The sequence below is a fragment of the Passer domesticus genome, chromosome 11 (assembly GCF_036417665.1).
Source record: "Passer domesticus isolate bPasDom1 chromosome 11, bPasDom1.hap1, whole genome shotgun sequence".
Classification (NCBI taxonomy): Eukaryota; Metazoa; Chordata; class Aves; order Passeriformes; family Passeridae; genus Passer; species Passer domesticus.
Genome location: NC_087484.1, coordinates 16,968,170 through 16,988,318, shown reverse-complemented (window position 1 = coordinate 16,988,318; position 20,149 = coordinate 16,968,170). Strand labels below are relative to the sequence as shown.

The following is a 20,149-nucleotide window of genomic DNA, read 5'->3' as shown; positions in this document are numbered from 1 at the left end:
AACCTTCTTCCCATTTGTTGTTTTTATTTCGCTCCTCTTTGGCAGGGGCTCGTTTGTTTTGTTTCAGTATTGTATTACACGGGTTAAATGAAAACCTCTCATTCTGAAGGAACATTTGCAGGGCCTGGATGAGTCACTGGTGACAAAAGATCCTCAGGAATTGCTAAGGAGGAGCCCAGCCTCGAGCAGCACCGGCCAGAACCTCTCCAGGCGACGCCAGCTCTGCCCAGGGGCTGTGCCATGAGCGATGAGAGGCCGGCCAGGAGCAGCAGCAGCTGCGGCGGGGGACACGCTCCGGTGAGCCCCCAGAGCCGGCAAAGCCCGAACGGCGGCCCCGGCTGCTGCAGCGACCCGCGCGGGGCGGCTCCGGGGCGCGCTCATCCCGCCGCCGCGGTCACTCGCTCTGACCGGGAGGCTTGGCAAAAAGCATTCTTTAACGGCGGTACCGGGCGTGGGCCAGCGGCGGGCCGGGGCCGTGAGGAGGCTCCGTGAGGAGGCTCCGTGAGGGACAACACCGGCACCAAGCGCGGAGGCGCCGGGGCCGCGGCGCGGCACGACGCGCAGCCGACGCGGCTCCGCCCCCCGCCAGCGATTGGCCCGCGGCACAGGCCCCGCCCCCCGGCGCCGGTGACCTGTAGTAACCCCATTCCGCGGGAGCCCGGCCCCGCGCGCCACCCGGCGCGGGCCAACCAGGAGGCGGCGTGGCGCATACGGGATGAGCGCGCGCGGCGGCGGCGGGCGGCCCGGCCGCGGGTGAGCGCGGCGCGCACTCGGGCGGTGCGCGGAGCGGGCGGTGCCGCCGCGGCGTCCCCGGGCCGGGGCCGGTGAGTGCGGGGCCGCGGGCCGGAGCGGGCTGCGGGGCCCTGCGCCGCCGGGAGCGCGCCCGCCCCGCCGCGCGGTGCTGCGGGGCCCCGCCGCCTCCGCGGGGGCGAGTGCGGCGGCCATCCGGGCCGCGGGGTGCTGAGGCGGCCCGGCGGGGCCGGCGGCTGCGCACCGGCGCCGCCCCCGCGGGAGCGGCGCTCCGGATAATTAGCGGGATAATAGTCGGTAACAGGCGCGGTTTTGCGCGCTGCTGTGCTTTGTGTGCGTCCGAGCGGGTGGCGGGAGCGCGGCGGGCGGCAGGTGCCCGGTACCCGGTGCCCTGTCCCGGCCGGGTGCCTGTCCCGGCCCCGCGGTCTTGGCGTGCGGCTCGCGGGCGGTGGGCGCGGAGGCGGCAGGGCCGCGGGAGGAGCGGGCCGGGATGTGCGGGCTGGGTTCGGGGTTGCCGGGCTGTTTCCAGGGGATCCATGCAGGGTTTGATGCTGGGGTGCGTTCCCTTCCAGGGCTCGCCCGGGAAGGATAGCACAGGGACACCTTTCACTCCTAGGGAGAGCAGCAAGCCTGAAAATACTACTACAGATAGTTCCATAAGCGTGAAGCTCAGTGTTTGGGACTCACACAGAATCCCTGCGAAATGAGGAAACAGTAACCTCCGGAGAAATGAGGGCAGTAACAGAGTAAAAATATTTGTAAGATAGTTTATAACCAATCCATTTATTTTTTTTTTTACTGTGCTGAAGAAACAAGCCCTCCCCACCAACATTGAATTATTGTGTACAGCAGCTGGTATGTAATCTCTTACAATAAGTACTGCATTTTGTTTAGGAGTATCAGATTCTATAGTTCAGCACTTTTTTTTTTGGCCTGTGAAATGGGTTTGGTAACACCAGATGTGAAATTCTTGTGTTTGAGCAGCCTCAGTTTTTAAGTGTTGTTATCAGTACAGAATTAATGAAAAAGAGTAATACCAGTGATAAAAATATTTTGGTTACTTTAAAAAGTCTGTTAAGGGCAAGGGAAATAATTTTTGCTCAAAATACAAAAATTTGAGTTCACATGAAATTTATTATTTTTTTTTTTGTCGTGTTATTATTTTAAGCATCATGTAAAGAAAAACATGAAAAAAAATGAAACCAAAAGCTTTAATGTGATTTTTGACTACTTACATTCTGCTCTTGATACTGTCTTTCTCCAGAGTGGATTGCCATCTCGTTGTGCAAAAATTCACTTTGGCTTATGACTTTTATTTCCTGGGGCTAAAAAATCAGAAGCATGAAATAATAGATGTGTTATCAGGTCTTAACTGTGTCCTAAGAGGAAGGTAATCATCTGGGTGCATTCATAAGACTTTTTATTCATGCTGTCTGCAGCACTTCTCATCCTGTTTGTTGTGTGTGCTTTGAAAAGTTAAGGAAAGACATTTGTAAGCTTGGTGAATCTTCCCTGACCTGTAGATTTATGCCTCAGGAATGGCTGAAACTGAGCATTGTGACTTACAGACCTGTTTTTGTTTGTAGTTGTTCAGCATGTTTGTTATTGTTGGTCCCTAGAAATGGGAGGTCGGTTCAGGTTTAACATTTGTTTGTTCAGTGACAAACTTCAGTCAGTGTGAGGGAGCTGCTGCTCTGTGTGGTGAACAATTTTGAAACTCGTAATGAAGTCAGTCTGTGGTATGGATCTGGTGCCTCTTGGCTTGCTGACTTAATTCCACAGTAGTCTCTTTGACCTGCAGTAAGCTGGCACTTGGTTCTGAATGTTTGTGCTATCTCCAAATGTCCTGCTCCACTCAAGTAAGGATGCAGGTATAAATTCCAGCCTCAATTTATTCTTTATATTTCACAGAGGTGGGATGTTTTGAGAGAGCTCTGGCTTACAGCTGTGGACAAGGGGTAGACTCTCCATACCTGTGCATCGAGTGCTGTGGGGCTTTGATACAAGCACTATTAATGGCCTGAAAAGAGGTGTGAGGACTGTGGCGTGTAGAATCTGGTTCCCCTTTTCAGAAGTGTTTATGTGTGGTTCCTATCTTCCCTGCTCCATCTCTTTTGCTTGGAGAATTCTGAGTATGTAAGAACACTGAGTAGGGCCTGTTGAGCTGACTATGAGTAATTTCTCACTTAGGACACTTCCAAAAGTGTCCGTGATGCCTGTAAGAAATAACTTTTCAAAGATTTAGCCAGAAACCTCAGAAAATCAGAGTGGTATTTATCGGAAAGCTAATTAATCTCTGAAGAACTAGGAGAGTTACTGTCGTGTTTGACTTAAAGCATGGTGTGCTTTTGCTGAACTGGTGAGCATTTAAACCACTCTTTTCCCCAGCCCCCATTCAGTGCTGATTGTAGGGCTTTTATTCTGCCTTTCTGTAGACCAGTGAATGGTTTGAGCCATTGAGTCATACTAAAGACCCAATTTTTTTGAATGGACTGTCAAGACTTCTGGAACAAACATAGCACATGGCTCAGGACAAAATTCAAAAGGACTATGGATAAAGTGTTCTTGTTAAAGGAGATCCAGCTATGGATTAAATTTCCAGAAAGCAGCAGGAAGAACTGAGTCCTGAATTCTTTAGCAGTCTACATTTTCTTTTAAAATACTTGTTCCAGTGGGAGAGTAACTAAACCTGTCCTGACAGCCAAGTGTTAGTTACTGCCATGGTGGCAAATCCAAAAAATAGTGCAGTCTGATGCTGCAGTGTTACTGGACCTTAAAAACTAGGCTCAGGTGGCCTGAATTCCACTGGAGCCCCTTTTCCCAGTCAATGGAGAATTCTAGGTGGTTCTGAAAAGCAATTCAGAGAATTTACATAAGACACTGAGTGGGGAGCTGCCTGAAAGCCAGCTAATAAGAAATAGGAGGCAGAAGGATTTATGTGGAATTTAGGCCATCTGAATATGGCCCTAAGAGGCGACTTAGTACTACTAAGTAAGGTGTATTAACACTAAGAGGACTTGGCTTCAATTTCGATCCGTTTCATCTGCTGCCGATTACTAAGCAAATTTACCATTTAAGCAGCTCCTTAAGGGTGGGTGGGGGCTCCCTGGCTCTCTCCCTGTCAGAGTGACCCCTGCACCAGCACAGCCTGTTCTGGGGCCAGCCCAGCTAGGAAGGCTCTGGGGGCCATGGTGGCCAGCGAGCTGAATACAGGAGCACAGCCAGTAGGACAAGTGAGACAATTATCCCATTCCATTTGGCACTGGTTAGACCATGTCCAGAATACAGTTGTGCTCCCCTCCCTTGGGTGAGGGAAATGTCGATAAACTGGAGTGGGTTCAGTGGGCAGCTGCCAAGATTGGCTGGAGTTGTGAGCTTTTGATTTGTGACAAGTAGAGGAACTGTGCCTGTTGTTGAGCCTGGAGAAGAAAAGGCTTGGGGAACCTTTCCAGCACCTGTGTGAAAGTTTTCAAGAGAGTGAAGCCAAGTTCTTCACAGTGGTGTGCGGTGGGAAGAAAAGAGCCAGCAGGTGTGAATTGCAGTCAGAGCTCTGTGTCCATAAGGCATTTTTCACCCTGAGGTGTGTCAAGTGGTGAGACTTGGTAGCTCAGAGAGCCCGTGCAGACTCTTTCTGTGGAAGTTTTCAAAATCCAGCTGGATAAAGCCCTGAGAAAGCAGGTGTGATTTCACAGCTGAGTCTGCTTTGAGCTTGAGGTTGTACCAGAGTCCCCCTGCTTTTCTTTTCCACCTGAATTATCCCATGGCTCTACCTATTACTGCCAGCAGATCAGTTGCAGTGGAAGGTTGTGAGCCAGCTTGTTTAGGGCTGCGTGTGGTCTGGCAGTGCAGGTTTACATGTCAAACTTGGAGCAGTATAGCAAGCACTCAGGCAGCTCTCAAATGGCAGGACTTTGTTTGTTTAATTATGCAGTTAAAGTTGGAAGAACCTGCTCTTCATCCTGAGGGCCTGGTCTACATCAGGGCTATGTAGTAAAGCTTGAGAGGCTCTCAAAGAGTTCAGTACTCAGCTGCAAGATACAGTTTGGGATCTAATGATTTTGAGTCTGTTGAAGGAAATCATGTGGAGAAGGCCATATCCTTAAACACACCTCCTGAAGAACTATTCCAAAATACTGGGGAGGGGCAGGAGTGCAACTCTGAAGGAAACTCAGAGCTTATTCTGTATTACCTTTTGAATCAATTAGAGAAAAGTTGGTCACAATTCAAAATGGTTTGAATCAACTCGGTTCAAAACTTGCAAAAGTCTTTTACAGATCCTTGGGGAGGAATCCTCACCCACGTGCCCTCTCATTCCTTAAGTGAGCTCATGGGAAGTCCAGGTGCTGACTTAAGGTGTCTGTAATCCCAGAGGAGGAGGTGGCAATTTGTCACCACCTGTGCATTGGAACGTTGTCTTTGCCTCAGTGTTCATGAGCCTTGTTAATTACAAAAATGTGCTAGTTAATTACAATACCTGAAATGGGACAGGCTGGCCTCTCAGTCTGATGAGTTTCCTGAAAAGCAGGGAAGATAAGATTATTGAAGTTACTGGCTTATGGATTTTCACTGTTGATAGTGAAAACAGCAAGAACAAACTGCAAACCTTCTCCCATTGCGCTATAAAACTGGAAATCTAGTGCTTTGCTTTTTAGAGCTGAGTAAATATCCTTACCTTGAATGCTTGTATCTATTAGATGAAACCAGTATGAGACCTGGAAGGGGAAAATAGATAGTGAAGATTAGAAGTGACTTGGTGAAGCAGCAGAGTGGCACTAGTACAGTACTGCCACGTTCAGTCCCCATCTCTTTTATGTGTGACATTCCTGTCTGTAGAACATTCTCTCCTGAGATAACTCCATAAGGATACTGTGAACTGAAAACTATGTAGAAAAGCTTTTTCTGCATCTTTAGATGCAGGACTTCTGCCTTTGCCTTACTGCTCTCCAGGACAGGGTATGGAACATGCCTCATTTTGTTCAGGGTGGTTGCTCAGGCGTGTGAGAAATCTTGGCCATCCTCAGGAAAGTTTTCCATGGGCACTGTGCTTCTTGTGCAATTATTGCAGTGCCATACTTCAATGTGCATGGTGATGCAAGCTCTGTTGGATCAGATAGACAATAAAATTTCTACCAACCAAAGTTGAGACAGTATGAGAAGACAGTCTATGAAACTGAGTGTGGTCTGCAGTTGTTTCACCAAACCATTATTAAAATCAATGTTTATAAGCTCATTCTGTGAGAACCCATGAAAAACTGGAAAGTGGAACATCTGTGGTTAACTTAAAATTTAGATGAGTTGATAATTTGTGTTTGGTAAAGAGGTATCTGTAGTTGGTTTTGAGTGTATGGGTATGGAGAAAGGCAGAAGGGAATAGAAGAAGCAGGAGGTGATGGCTTGCAGGAGGATTTAAGTGGTTATGTAGAGAAACATCTGCTTTTTTGTGTCTACAGATTCTGTCAGGATTTTTGTTTGTGAGTGCTGAAGAGAGGTAAAGGCAGCAGGCACCCAGAGGAGACAGCTGTCCCAGGAGTGCTCAGGCAGGGAGCTTGGTGGCAAGCTGGGTTTGGTCTGCCCCAGTGTAAGTAAAGCCCTGGTAACAGAACTTTCCAGGCATTTACAGCTGCAGTTTAATTGTCCTGATGAAGTATTGCTGCAGTGTATTGTTCTAGAGAAATTGTAAACAGAGAAGTGCTTTTCCTAATGGATAACTTCAAGATGCATAGAAAACATTTTCCAATTCTGCAGTGCTGAAAAACTGCATCAATTTTATTTTTTCACCTTTCTTGAGGGGGAATATGCTTGTGGAGATTCTTACCTGTTTTTCTTACAATCTGCACAAAAGGTTTAACCTGGTAACCTCCAGTACTTTCAACATGGTACAAATCCACTTCCCAGCAGGGCTGTGTGCTCATGTGTGAATGTCTGGGTCACCAAGCCAAGGCTGTTAGTGGGTGTTGGAAGATGGGGTGAGGGTTTTTGATCAGGAAAGCTAGGTAAAACAGACACTCAAAAAATTTAAATCTGTAATTTACTAATAATATCAGTTATAGTTAAGAAAAAAAAGTCTTCTGCCCAGATCCTGTGTTACACAGTCACAAATGCAGTTGTGGCCGGGTCAGCTTGTGAAAGGACTGACGTATCTGCTATCCTGACTTGTTTTTTTGTGATCTGTAAATGTGTATACATCTAAGATAACAGATTCTAAGAGTACAGTGGTTGAAACTGCATATATTTTAATTACATAATGAGCTTAATATTTCATTATTCTTTGGGGGATTTTTTTTAAAAGCAAGATGTATTTTCCTTGTCGCTTGTAATGCTAGCGGCTCATGAAACATGTGAAATATTTATATTCTTCTTCTAGAAATATTTAATAGTCTATTCTGGACTTCCAGCTTGTCTCGTTGTATTAATCTAAAGCTGACATCTGTATAAAGCAGGCAAAATAATTTTTCCTGAGAATATTCACAAAATTACTACAAAAGGTGTTGCTACTGTGGCACCTTTCTTTTTAAAAAAGGTCAGTGCTCTTGAAACTTAGCAGTGAAGGCTCTACCCAGCCATGTATCTCAATTTTGGTCATGTTTGCATAATCAGAGTCTAAGGGTGTGTTTCATTTCCCTGAAGAGAAAAACAGGATTCTCTTCTACCCAAACCTCCCTCTACCTACGCAGTATTTGTGTACTGATTCTGAACTACTGACTTGAGTGATCTCCTGGGAGGATGTAGTTCCTTCCTCACCTTCATCCCATTCTGAACATATCTGTGGGCACTGAATATTGTCGTCTGATTGTCACCACCTGTGTTTGTGAGTTTTATTTTTAAGGGTGACACACAAGGACTTGGAGCTGAGAACAACACTTGTGTAATGCTTCTTCTCAGAGAATAAAATGGCTTCTAATTTAATGAGACCTTGTTCTGTGTTTGCTTTGAGTTATGCAATTGTTGAGCATGTTCATGACTGATCCTGCCTTGCTTTGCTTACAAAAGGAAGAGTGATAAAAAGAGAGAAAAGGATATTTTTTCCAGTGTGATGGAGAGAGGTTGTCCTGATACTCTATTATTTCTAAAGCTAGAAAATAGAATGATGACTCAAATAAGCAGGGTAGACTTCTTTATGCCATGTTTAAATAAATTATAGTGCTGGATTTTGAACAAAAGAGTAATTTTTCCCCAGGCAGTATCGAGATAAAATCTAGATCAAGTAGCTCCTTAGGAAAACACTGAATTTGAAGTATTTTCTTTTTCCTTGGCTGTTTCTTTCTTTTGTAGTACTGTATTCCGCACAGTCCCTAGAACTTTAGAGCAGCCAAGAGAAATAAAAACCATACAAAGCAGTTTGCAGAGAAGCAGCCTACTTGTCTTTCTGTAGCTCAGCCTTTTGTGTGACTTCCATCAGTCACCCCACAACGTGTTGAATGCAAAATGTGCTGTCTGTCCATAGATAGATGGAGGAACGAGGCTGAAGCACTAACAGTCAAAATCTTCTTCTCTGGTAGTCTTCCCCAGATTTCATCAAGTGCTTGATTGGCCAATGGTTTGGCCATGGTTTCCAGGCTTTCCAGTTCCTTTTGGTAATTTGGTGTTTATGGTGCTATGCTTGTATCCATAGGAAATATTTGTTGAAGTCCCATTTCCACTGATTGTGTGTGCAGCATTTCTGGTGTCTTATAAATTGGTTTGGTTTCGTTGGAGTTTTTTGAAATCAGAAATAATAAATAAGTGAAGTAATTTTTTAGCATTAGGTCCTGAATAACACTAGGAGGGAGGCAGTTTCTTGCCATTGCAGGACAATAGTTGCATTTGGACATATACTCCAAATCTTAAACAAAGTATTTCTGTTAAACCAGCTTAAGAGTTAGGCTTAATCATCTGTGAACCTGGGTGTTTAGGATGTGGGGTTTCACAGATACCACTGTAAGCAATCTGAGAAACAGATGACTGATTTTGAGAACAGGTTTATAACCTGTGGCAGAGGTGAAGTTACCAAAAGTGAAAATTACATATTCCTAGAACTTAGAGCAAATTTAATTTCTCTCTTATGGAAAAGCTCCATGGTTTATTTTTGCATGTAGAGTGAAGCAGTGCTTTTGAGATGTCTTGCTTAGTCCTTACGGAGAGGTTCAGTCTACAAACTGAAACTCCCAGTGAATCTTGTGTGAGTATTGGTTTGAGTCAAGACTGGCTAGGGCTGTGATTTTCATAAATTGCATTCCTGTTGTTTTTCTGCCGTGTGGCTCGAAGGGGAGCTCTTCATTGTACCGAGCATGAATGTTGGATAACCCAATCTGAACCATGCACATGGGTTGGGAGAAGCAACCTTCCTTAAAAAGGTGGTGATCCTTTGTGAAGGACTTGTGACTTCCATTGCAGGCCAGAGGAGAGGGGTTGTTCCTGTTCTGGAAAGTGTGGGGTGTGAGAAAAGCAGATATTCTTGTGGGATCTACTTAATTCCATTTATTTTGGTGGTAAATCACTGTAGATGACTGGACACAATGATGTTTAAAAAAATAACAAACCAAACAAAATCTAGCAAAACCCCAAATAATTGGAACCTGAAAATGTATTTATCCTTCAAAAAAGAAAGTGTATAAAAATGTTGCCAGCTTAGCCTTTCAGATTAAATGGTGGAACATCCCTCTTTATCACTCTGATAGCTTACATCATGCTATGGATATCCTTCTTGCTTTGAAATGTACTGTAAAATTCCTCCTGTATGTATTGTTCATTTGGCTGATATTTTCCTTGTGAGAAATTTGTCTCAAGACTTGGAATTTTCACACTTCCTTGTGAAGTCTGTATCTTCTATTTTGTTCTGTCAGATTTGTTTTGTTACCTGAGTATTCATCTATTTCTTGTTTTTCAGGAGCTTCTGGTGTAAGGTTATCAGGTCCCTCAAGATTTGAACCGAACTGTGCAGTTGTTTTGATGTTAATTAGTAGCTATAGGTAGGCAGTTGTGATTAAGCAATTGCACTGTGAAACCTGCAGAGACTTGTAGGCTTGGCTAATCTTCTGTTTTGAGGGAAGGAGAACACGGTCCAAGATGAGAGGGCTGTCTGGACAGGAGCCACCAGGCGTGGAGTCAGCAGGACTGAGCAGTGCCTGGGGAAAGGTGATTCTGGCAGGGGAGTTCATGGCCACCACCCACTGACCACCTACTCAAAACTGACCCTGGCCCCAGTGCAGAGGAGGCTGTGCATGTGGAATAATGAGCAGGCAGTAGTGAGAGGTAACTGGTGAATAGGGGTTTGAGGCTGTGTATTTGTGACACTGATGCCCTTGGTAAAATGTGTAACTAAAGTTTCGCCGACTTTTGGGGTTACACCTAGGTCCCTACTTTGTGCAAACTAGAATAAAGAAATCAAATCTCTCATCTTGGTGTGTGAATTGACACTGCACACCAGGGAATGAGCCAGCATCAGGGCCAACAGCTAGCCCTAACAAAATCCCATCAAATAGATAAGAAATATTAAAGAAGGTAAAGACAACATAAATATACAGGCTTACCAGATTTTGGACCTGGCCAAAGTTCATTGAAAAATGAATGCAGTATAATGGGTTATGATTTTTACTGTGGCACTGCATGAACTTCAATTCATCTGAAAGTAAATAAGAACAATTTTCTGCATGTATAGCTTCTGCTGGTTAAAAAAATACCTAAGCACCTTTACAGTTAAAAATATGTGGGACTGTTTTGTTAATTTTTTTTTGTTCTGATCTAATGAATACATGACTAGGATACAGTACAAACCACATTGAATGTATCACAGTAGATCATCTATTTTTGTTCTGTTTTCTAAGAAACAAACAAACCATAACTGTTCATGCCTTAGCATTTCAGATTTCCCAGAAACTGGAGAGCTGATCTTAGGCTGTGTTTTGTAGCAGAAAACGGCACATGAAACCATTCCGGTGAATGCCTTGGACTGGGATGGAGAGCAGAGTCTGCCTCCCAGTGGAAGCACTTAGGGCAATTGTCTTAAACGAGCTGGAAAATGACTGTAGGAATTTGGAGTGACAAGCTGGCAGTGATAACTCAGCTGTTACACCACTTCTTCAGTAGGCAAAGGTTACTGCTGAAGCTTCTGGCTTATTTTTTTGCAGACTTTTAAAATACTGTATGTGCCGTGGTGTCAGTGTTTGTGTTTATGTACTCTTCCACATTTAATTTGTGTCTGTGGTTTGAAAATCTAGCAGTATGCTGGGGAAATTGGTGGTTTCATCTCTCTCTAGCAGTGAATTGGCAGATACCAAAGCTCCTCTGAGGCCTTCTCCACTAGCAAGGTACTTTACCCACTAGTTTCTTTTTTTTTCTCTGTCACAAACATGAAAACATTTAATCTAGTTTGGCACTAAATGCATTTCTTAAATGCTCTAATAATTGCTTGTGAAGGGGAATGGAAGCAGAGTATCGACAATATCTGGTAAAGTGCCTGAAACGAGTTAAGACACTTGTTTGCCATGAAGTTTCATGGGTGTAGTGGGAGGGGAAGGAGATGAAAGATGTAGCAGCCCTGGATTGTGTTCTGGCATAGCTGTTACTTTGTTACATCATTTTAAAGCATGTTTTTAGCACATTTCTTTTGGGGGAGTGCTTTCGAGTTTGCAGACAAAGTTGTCACATTGGAGCTGGGTTTTATTGTTCTTATTAATAAAGATGTATTTGTCAATCCACTCAATATCTAAACTGTCTTGCATAAGTTAAAAAAAACCCCAACCATATTTAAGGAAAATAAATTTTAAAATGTTTTAAGTAGAAAAAAAATCTAAGATACAGAGTTGCAATGAGGTTTGCATTTTTAGTTGGTTTTATTGGAAGGGTGTTCATATTGTGGGTTGAAGGTAGCTTTAGGAATGTTTAATTGTTGTTCCAGGAGCTCATTAGTGTTGAACTCACTTTCATTTAGTTTTATTTTTCACCTGGAACTAAGATTTAAACTTAAGCTGTAGCCTGTGCAGTTGGACAGTGCTTTGGAGTCCTGTTCCTTTTTTGTGGGGGAAATAAATCTGTTTGTCTGCTTTGTGATGTCACTTTACCTTTCATTTTCTTACAAATGTCACTCTGTTTCGTTAGGAAGCAGAGAGATTGATGTCAAATAGAAGTTTTTTATTACCCACTTACCATTACCTAATTAGAAAAACTGGATGTACTAAGGCTCTATTTTAGAATAAGCACGGTTCTGTGCCCTCAAGAAATGTCAGTTCCTTCTATCTAATTTAGTTCTGTGCTACCTCATTTGTCTCCCTGTTGTTTGCCAACACTAGGTGTGATTTTTTTTTTCCCACTTGATGTAAATTAATCTACTAAGAGGAAAGAAATCTTTTTTAGATAATAAAACTTTTTCCTTTTTATCAAAATTTAGTTAATACTGTAGAGTGTCTCTCTAGGGTAGAAAGACTTTCGGTTCATGTAATTCCTACCTTTGTAGTGTCTTGGTGTTTAACAAAGACATAATAATTTATTTATCCTAATAACATGCCTTCTGGCTGCCTCCTAAGGAAATAGGAGTAAAATTTTACAAATGTAGCATTGACATGTGGAGGACATAAATTAAACCCCTTTGTATTTATAGGATGTGTATTAGCCTGCACCCAAACTTTAAAGGTATTTAAGCTTGTAGCACTTGAAACCCCCAAGGCTGAGCTCCTGTAAAAGTAAGCAGTGAGATCATGAGCAGGAGAGCAGCAGGTTAATCCCCAGCCCCAGCTCTGCCCTGACCCCGCAGCGTGCTGTGACACCCGTGTCACAGGGTGTCCTGCTGTCCTGTGCTGAGCCCGGTTCATCCCAGCCCAGTGGGCTTTATTTGCAGCTCCACTGCCAGCCTCTGCCCTCTCCTCCTCCTGTTTTGCTTTGTCTGTAACTCCTGTCAATTCATGGTTACTCACTTTGCATAGCAGAAGAATAACATCTTTTGTAGTGCTAATTTTCTGTTGATTTAGGTGATTGCAGTGACTCATGGTAGGCTCAAACCGAAGTTGATACAAAGGAAAATCCACCTTTCCACCCTGAGAACGAGAGGGTTTAAGCTGGATCAACAAGCTAATCTGACTCATTCCTAGCCACACAGGCACTCTGTGTTGGTACAATGGAGGGCAAGAGTGGAATTACCTTTTGGAGATGAACAGTCTGTTTTTATTAGCAGCCCAGCGTTAAATCTGCCTGAGCCAAACTGAGATCACAGCCTCAGGCTGTGCAGTTCATGCACAACCTTTGCTGCCCCAGCAGCCTGTTGAACTCCTACCTGGAAACTGGTTTGTTCCAGGTCATGATGCCTCTTCCCTGCTGGTCTGTGTGCCCTGTGTGCTTTTCAGAGCCATGCTCCTGCAGAGCAGTGCCTGAGCTTCCCTCGGGACTGGAGCTGAGTTGTGGATTTGCTCATGCTGAAGCGTTGAGTGGGTCGAGTTGTGGAAGCAGGAGTGGGAGTGCTGTGTTGGCTCTGGCCATCTGCCAGCGTTGTGTTCCCTGGCAGAGCAAGGGGAAGCATTTAAGGAGTCTTGAGATTCACCCAGGCTTGTGCTGGAGGGGGGTCACAGCTGGAGGCTACAGATGATCTGAATGAGGTAGCTCAGAATTACCCTACTTGTCCTTTCAGAGGTGCTTATTCTCTCAATGTCCTGAAGATCTGCTTCCTTTTGAGAGCAGAGATGTAATCAGTAGCAAGTTTGGTCTCTCACCATCCCTCTTTCTGTGGGAGACCACAGCAGTTCACAGCATGTGGAGCAGCAAAGGAGGGCAAAGTCCAGGGAGAGACAGGTTGTCTCCTGTTCAGGACTGAGAGTGAGACATCAGGGACTGGAGTTGATGTGGGAATTAGTTTGTGTGCTTGCTCGAAAGAGTTTCAGGAGAACCTGTGGCTTAGTGTACACCTGTGTTAGAGCCATGCAATCCTCTTCTAGATCTTTCTGTAGCAGAGGCTGTTCCATGCCTGTGACAAGCCCAGCGTGGTTGTGTGGAGCTGTTGAGGAAGGTCCTGCTGGATTTGTTCCCAGAGGGTGGGGGTTCCTGGGCATCAGTGTGCTGAGCAGTGCTTTTCCTCCCTGTTGAAAGCAGATGTCCTTTGGGACAGAGCCATTGACCTGTTCCCAGATGGACTGCAGAGAGGCACTCCTGTTTGTAACAGGGCTCAGGCCTGCCTGGAGAAGGGTTTTGGGGATGTTTGGGAGGCTCATGGAAGGTCTCCCTTGTGCTAGCAGTGATGCTGAGACCCAGGCAGCAGCCTGGAAAAGGGTGACTGGGAGGGGTCGGAGGCTGGAAAATCATCAAGCAGGGAACAAGGACGGTGTGTGCACTTGTGTGGAAACCACAGGGCCTGTGAGAGAGGGATGTGCCTGGAGGGTGCTGGGCCCTGGAGAGCAGCACAGCTCCACAAACAGTGCCAGGGCAGCAGTGCTCAGGGAATACAGGAGGTGGTGACAGGGGGGCTTGTGGGAAGCAGTGAAGGGTGGCTGGGGAGGTGAGGTGTGTCCTTGTGCCCACGCTGCTGTTGATTCCAATTTGGGAGGATGTGCTGAGGACCAGCTCCACTCCAGGGACCCAAAGCATCCATTTCTATCATTCAGTAGGGCTTGCTAGGATTTCTATCCTCTCTGTTTCAAGAAATCCGTGAAACACTTCTGCTGTACCTGTGAAGAGCATCTGTTTTTAAATATAACTGTCCCTTAAACCCATATTGCAAAAGAGACCTTCCCCTTAGGCAGGTACATTCTGGGATTCTCCTCTGCACCGTTCATCCCTCAGGCCCTCCTTGCTTCACAGTGCAGGGAGCTGGCTTGGGAAACACTGGCTGTTGTGTCTGTGCACATTTGGTTTGCCTTCTTATTTTTATACAGATGAGTACATGAGTATTTATAAATCAGTAATGGGGACTTCTTTCTTTTTGGTCTCTTCTTTGTGTAAAAGAGAGGCTTTCTTGCTGAGTGCTAGCAAATACTGACAGCTCTTGAGTGAATTCCAGATGCACTAAAAGCTTGCGTCTTCAGGGTTGTTAATATTACTTTCGAGTCCAGATGTAAACTAATATAGGCTGGTTTTTGATACAGTTAGAAGAATTAAGGGCATTGTTACATTGTCTTGAGAACTCCTATTGTTATATTCTGTAATGAAGAGATTGGTACATGAAGATAACTTGATTATTTTGTCTTTTAGAGCCTAACCCAGTGAATAACCTTTTTATCCTATCAGTGAATGTTAGTAAATCAGGGTTGGTGTGGGTTTTTTGTGGGTTTCTTTTTTTTTTTTTTTGCAAGATTCACCAATAAGACAAATTTAATATTTCTACAACTATAAATTGTTGACCAAAATGGTTTCTTTGCAAGAGTATCTTGGAGTCTCTGGGTTGGGGTTTGATTAGTATGTGTGAAGTTATGGAAGTCAAAAATGGGGCAGTGAGCACCCTGGATCCTCACCTCAAGCAGCAGCCACTTAATCCACTGAAACTGGAAAATATTATCTTTAAGAACTGTGTAAATAGTAATGTTTGCTGAAAGGTGATAGGTACAAAATGTTTACATTTGCCTTTATTTGCATTTATATTTTAAATGTGATTTGCTGGCACAGGTTTTCAAGACTTCTTTCTGCAAAGGACAATAAATAAAACGTTAATGTATAGTAGAGCAAAATCAATAAATACTATTAAGTCTTTCTGTAAAGTGTTCAAGGATATTTTATTACTCAGGCTGAAGTGCATTCTCTGTGTGGGTGGATACACAAAGATAGGTCAATTTTTTTCCTGCCACAATGGTTGAAGCAGTGTACCCTGAAAGGCACTGGGGAGTTGGAATTTCTCAGGGAGACAAGCACCATGAGCTCCTGAGTTCAGCCAAAGCTGCTGCAGCCACCTTGATTGCACAGGGCTCGAGTGTGAGCGGTGGCTGTGCTGTGTGTCACAGCTGGCTTTCTGTTAACTTGCAGTGGGCCTAGATTCTCTGAGGTGATACAGTGCAGTATCAGATGAGAAAAAGGTGTTATTTATTACAAAATATGAGTGAAAAAATGGAGGATGTGTTTTATAATTGCCATATTTAATGGGTATTTTCCATTTTTAGGTTTCATGCAGTTGCCTGTGACCGCTCCTGTTGAGTAAACTGAGACTGGAACATCTTGTATCAACTCTTGTACCTGTACCTGCCACGATGAGAAGTTGCATAAGGTTTCTTTTTTTCTTGTTAATTCATGCTTTTATTGTAATGTAGTTGTTATAAGCAGGTCAATTAGTAAACACATTCCTTGAAGGATTGTTTTTCTTTCTCATCTAACAAAAGTTTTCTTCTGAAACTAAAGGGTATAACAGTATTAGTATAAGTAGTATATCAGCCCAAATCACTGATTATGTATTAAGAAGGATCAGTCCTGAAAAGTACTGGTTTATTTCTCCAGACTCGTGAATGAGTGCCCTGATTGCTGCTTCTTTCTGCTGTTGAAAATGTGTGTCAAAATTAATTTATCATCTTGCTCTTTCCCATTTGGTGGCTACCAGACTAAACATGCATTACATGTAACTGAACAGCTCTTATGCATGTCCAGAACCCTTTGCTTGAGCAGATTTTCTGTAAATTGTATCCTTGTATAAATTAGCAGCTCTTTCATCCGGGATTTCACCTCCCAACTTTTCCTGCATCACTAGTCATGGTCTGAGCACTGAGTCCTCAAAAACCCCAGCAGGACTATGTGAAACCAGGATGGACTCATGTTCTGTAAGAACCTGAGTGTTTACAGCTAATCTGCAGACCAAACCACTGAGTCAGAATATTACCACATCTCATGTGTTTTTATTTGCCAGTGATTAAGCAGGAGCTACCTAAGAACAAAATTCCAGTGCTGAAAATGCAGTGAACTTTCTCACTGTGCCATAGTCTCATACTTTCAAAAACTGCAGAGGATCATGTCCTCTGCTTTCTGTTCCCTGCCCCAAAATGATGGGTTTGCTTACAATCTTTTTATGGTCAGAAGCAGTCATCTGCTTCCAAAATTAAAAAGTACAACATATTGTTAAAACCATGTATAGTATTTCACTAAACCTTTCAAAGTTTTGTTTTTGTTGGTTACTACTTTATTTTTTTTTTAAGGCAGAATGTTAAACAGCAAACATTGCTTCCCTTTTAGGCCTTCCAGATCTGATATAACCTTGAAAATTTCACTAAAACTTCTAATTTTTAGATTAGTTCTGCAGGTTGATTTCTAATTCTGTATTTTCATTTTAAGTTTTTAAAATAGCATACATTAAAGGTTTGAAATAATAATTGTTACAGAGAAGAATGCATGAGCAAGCATTGTATCTTAATGTAAACAGCGTTGTTCTTTTACATTGTCATTAAAAGTGATTTTCTTAATGGATGTTAAATGACCTTTTGTATAAGGAAAAAAAACAACAGGAAATGTACTGTCATGTTCAGCTGCATTGGGTTTGCTTCCTGTAAGTCATAATTGCCTTACATCTAGCACTCCAGCCTCAAGTCAGGGTAGGGTTTTGCTTCTACACTGTCATCAAAATGATTTTTTAATTGAATGTTTAGTGATCCACTTAGCTGACTTTTATGTTCTCCTGGGAATGGCAGTTATAAATCTGTTGGGCACAAAGGCATTTTAAACTGCATCTCCTTTTCTTTCCTGGTGTTTTCCTCTTCAACAACATAGCAAACAAATCAACAAAATGATAAGTTAAAATGCAGCTTCTGTTCTTCAGTTACACAAGGAAAGAGGGGGAGCTTTTATATTGCCACCAAGGAGCTTCCTTTGTGTCGTGGCTCAGCTCTCCTTAGAACCATCACCCTACAAAGATCCTGGAGCTTTTTCTTCTAATGAAACTACTGGAATATATTTTTCTTTCATGTTCCAAAAGGCATTGCACTTTTCCAATGTCCAATTGCAATGGTAATTACAATTAGGTACAAGCATAGATGCTCTGTAAATATCACAGTCTGAAATCCATTGCCAAATTCTTAAGACCTTGGCACCTGAGCTCTCTCTCTTGTTAAAGTTTTCTATCTCATAATTGTAAGGTTTTTGAAGGAAAAAAATGGACTTTTACTCAGCCTGTAAGACAAGGAACTTCATTTGCAAAAGATAATTTTGAATCTTAATACATTTTGAGTGAAAAAAATTGTCTTAATTTTTAAAATAAACTGTTTTCAATAGATGACTGGTAATGGCCTCACTTTTGTGAAGGAATAACTGAAATAATTACCAATTTAAGAGATGTATATCAGAGTTCCAGAGCAGGATGCTTGCTTTTCTGAGCCAGGGGACAGTCCAAGACCTTTCCCTTTAGTCTGTGCTGTTGGAGTGTTCCTTGCAGCACAGCCTTTTAAGAAATGGTGAGCAAAGCACAATTTATGTTTGGGTTTCAAAGCAAAGATTTCCAGGTTTGGGGGTTGTTATGCAAGGGTGAGCCAGAAGAGGAACTTGATATGACACCTTGGCTTGGTTATCATAGAAATAGTGGAAAAGGTTCCTCTCTCCTTCTGAGGAAAGAATAAAGCTGTTGGGATAACCAGCTGCAAAGTGAAATGGGAGGCTGCTCTTCTGGAAGGGTTCAGTGCCTGTCTAACCAAGGAAAGTTATGAAGTCTAGAGAGAATATTATATTTTAACAGACTTGTCTGTTTGTCAGGTAGGGAATTTCTTTGGAGAACAGTTTGCCTAAAGCTATTAAATAAGTTGCTTTAATTTTCGTAAGCAGCAGTGTTTGGTTAAATTCTGTTTCTACTTTTTAGGCAGAGAGAAGTTCTCCAGCTTTATAAGGAGGAAAAAGATGTTCATCTCCTGAACTGTGCCAGGCAAAATAATAGTACAACATAAAACATTTTTAAAAAATGGGTAAAGTCTGTTATGTGAACTCTGGATTCAGCTTTTAAACATCTTGTTCTGTGCTGCTATCAACAACAGTATAATTTTTCTGGCCTGCAGTAGCTGATTGGCTGGCTCATGATTATTTTCATTAAGTATCCTTCAGTGGCACCCTAAGAACATAAGTCTCTTCAAGTGATTACTGAATTTGCCCTTTAGCCTATTTAAGTTTGTTTTCTATTTGTCATTGCTTTTTGCCTTTGATCTGAAAATTAAAATATATGCACTTCCATTTAATTTTTTAAATATTTTAAATCTTTCCTCCACTGCTGCTTGTTGCAGTAAGTTCCTGCTGTGAAGAGCTCCTGTGGTTTATTTTAGTATGTGTCTCAGGGTGCTCTGCAGAACAGACTTTGATGTTGTTTGGTTTCTTCAAACTGCCTGTAATGATGCAGTGTTAACAGTGAGATTTCAGCAGCTTGTTAGGGAAAAAGATGGTAGTGAAATATTTCTGCTTGGAGTTTTAAGAAGTTTTGTGTTTCAGGGAATGATGGAATGAATCTCATCCTAGAAATGAAGGATGCTGGATTGATCCATTCCCAAAAGGGCTGCAGATCCAGGATTAATGAAGCAAGGTTTCTTTCCATTGCTACTGAAGGATCTTATATGAGTTAAACATTACTTGTTTCAACTCAAATTTCTGTTCATTAGGGTTTTCAGAGAGTTAATGGGATGAAAGTCAAAGAGTGTGAGACTTCAGCACAGAATAAAATACCTCTAATGAATAAAAATTTACTTAATTTAGAATTGTCAAAAACTGTGCAGCTTATGTATACATCATTATTAGTTGCTTGATTTATGATACTGCTTTTAATAAGTTGTATCAATAAGTTTGAAAGGTTAACTGAGTGAAGTGCATTTGTAGTTTATTATGTACAGAACACTGATTTTCAGCTAGTAGCTCATTGGCTGTTGCAGAAATTCATCTTTAGCCATTATGGCAACCATCCCTGATTTCCATAAGGATTTCAGTTATTTTGTTTTGATTTACCTTTTTAATCTTTTAGACAGATTGCATAACTTCATGACTCAACAGTAGAATACATTAGAAAGTTGCATCATCATTGTAGTCATTAGATATAGTAAATTATGCTTTTAAAAAAGACAAAGTAAATATCCTGGCATCATTAAGGATTCTGGAAAGTTACACATCTCTTCATTGTGCTGTTGTTAGGAGTTTGGGGATATTTATAAGCCCTTTTCTGGTATTTTCCCAATATTACTTAGCTCATGTTTATTGATACAAGTGGGCTCATTAGTTAGTGGTTCTCAGACTGAAATCTTAGGACTGATGGGAAGTCCCTAGGAATAAAGCAGCAAAGTTCTGTCACATACACAGCTTTCCTTCTCTCAGGTGAGTGTCCCAGTGTGTCCAACACTTGGGAAACATTTCAACATCCTTAATGGTCAGGGTTCCCATGTGCAGAGTGGTGACATTGTCTGTGTTCCTAGGGCTGATGATTGACAGTCAGAGGTCATAGAGATTCGTCGTGAAGGTGCTCATGGAGGTGCTGTGATGTTGAAGAGGGTCTTTAAAATAGTATAATCACAAC

The 20,149-nt window shown here is 42.7% G+C and overlaps 1 protein-coding gene across 4 annotated transcripts in view; it reads left to right on the top strand.

Annotated features, from left to right (window-relative positions):
• Positions 1 to 633: 633 nt before the first annotated feature.
• ACSL3 (acyl-CoA synthetase long chain family member 3) overlaps positions 634 to 20,149 on the top strand; it is a 48,802-nt gene continuing 29,286 nt past the window's right edge. For 2 of the 4 annotated variants that reach the window (XR_010346352.1, XM_064385990.1), the window contains exons 1-2: positions 672 to 824; positions 15,798 to 15,901. The gene's annotated coding sequence lies outside the window, so the exon portion shown is untranslated. Of the gene's footprint in view, positions 825 to 1,559; positions 1,606 to 15,797; positions 15,902 to 20,149 lie in introns of all 4 variants that reach the window. The other 2 variants (XM_064385991.1, XM_064385992.1) reach the window with 2 other exon arrangements.